Source organism: Corvus brachyrhynchos, unplaced genomic scaffold, assembly GCF_000691975.1.
Source record: "Corvus brachyrhynchos isolate BGI_N302 unplaced genomic scaffold, ASM69197v1 scaffold284, whole genome shotgun sequence".
Classification (NCBI taxonomy): Eukaryota; Metazoa; Chordata; class Aves; order Passeriformes; family Corvidae; genus Corvus; species Corvus brachyrhynchos.
In genome coordinates, this window is record NW_008237869.1 from 48084 (window position 1) to 49541 (window position 1458).

The following is a 1458-nucleotide window of genomic DNA, read 5'->3' on the forward strand; positions in this document are numbered from 1 at the left end:
CAGGGGGGTTCCCAGGGCTGTGGGAGCCTCCCAATCCCGAACCCCGCAGGGAGCCGCTGGAGGAGGAGCCGGGGAAGGCGCCCGGGGAGGCCCCGAACAAGTGAGGGGGGATCCCAAAATCCCCATCCCAAAATTCAGCCCTGATCCCAAATCTCGATCCCAAATCCTGATCCCAAATTTCAGCCCTGATCCCAAATCCTGATCCCAAAATTCAGCCCTGATCCCAAAATCCCCATCCCAAATCCTGATCCCAAAATCCCCATCCCAAAGTTCAGCCCTGATCCCAAATCCTGATCCCAAAATTCAGCCCTGATCCCAAATCTCGATCCCAAATCCTGATCCCAAATTTCAGCCCTGATCCCAAATCCTGATCCCAAATCCCTGATCCCAAATCACTGATCCCAAATCCCGATCCCAAAATCCCCATCCCAAAATTCAGCCCTGATCCCAAATCCTGATCCCAAATCCCGATCCCAAATCCCCATCCCAAAATCCTGATCCCAAAATCCTGATCCCAAATCCCGATCCCAAATCCCCATCCCAAAATCCTGATCCCAAAATCCTGATCCCAAATCCTGATCCCAAAATCCCCATCCCAAAATTCAGCCCTGATCCCAAATCCCTGATGCCAAATCCTGATCCCAAAATTCCTGATCACAAAATTCCTGATCCCAAAATCCTGATCCCAGAATCCTGATCCCAAAATTCCTCTTTTTGATGCCAAAATTCCCTCCTGATCCCAAAGTTCCTGGTCCCAAAATCCCTGATCCTGAAATTCCTGATCCCAAATTCCCTGATCCCAAAATTCAGCCCTGATCCCAAATCCTGATCCCAAAATCCCCATCCCAAAATTCCTCTTTTCGATCCCGAAATTCCCCTCCCTGATCCCAAAATCCCGATCCCAAAGTTCCTGATCCCAAAATTCCTCTTTTTGATCCTGAAATTCTCCTCTCTTGTCCCAAAATCCCTGATCCCGAAATTCCTCCTGATCCCAAATCCCTGATCCCAAAATCCCTCCCTGATCCCGAAATTCCCCTCTTTGATCCCAAAATTCCCTCTCTGATCCCGAATTTTTGCAGGGAGGCCTCGCCCAGCGTCCCCGGGAAGAGGTGAGACCCCAAAAATGCCCCAAATTCCCCCAAATTCCCCAAAATCTCCCCCAAATTCCCCCAAATTCCCCAAAAATGCCCCAAATCCCCTGAAATTCCCCTAAAATTCCCCCCAAATTCCCCCCAAATTCCCCCCAAAATCCCTCAAATTTCCCAAAAAGTCCCCAAAATCCCTCAAATTTCCCCTAAAATTCCCCCCAAATCCCCCTAAATTCCCTAAAAATCCCCCTGAAATTCCCCAAAATCTCCTCAAATTTCCCCTAAAATTCCCAAAATCCCCCCAAAATCCCCCCAAAATCCCCCTAAAATTCCCCCAAATGCCCCAAATTCCCTGAAATTCTCCCCAAAT

General features: G+C 49.1%; 1 long non-coding RNA gene across 1 annotated transcript in view; it reads left to right on the forward strand.

The window, feature by feature from the left end:
• The first annotated feature begins 6 nt into the window (after positions 1–6).
• The window catches only part of LOC108446223, a 3413-nt gene continuing 1961 nt past the window's right edge, over positions 7–1458 (forward strand). Inside the window, exons 1-2 of the long non-coding RNA XR_001861356.1 lie at positions 7–100; positions 1080–1109. This is a non-coding gene — a long non-coding RNA (uncharacterized LOC108446223). The remainder of the gene's footprint in view (positions 101–1079; positions 1110–1458) is intronic.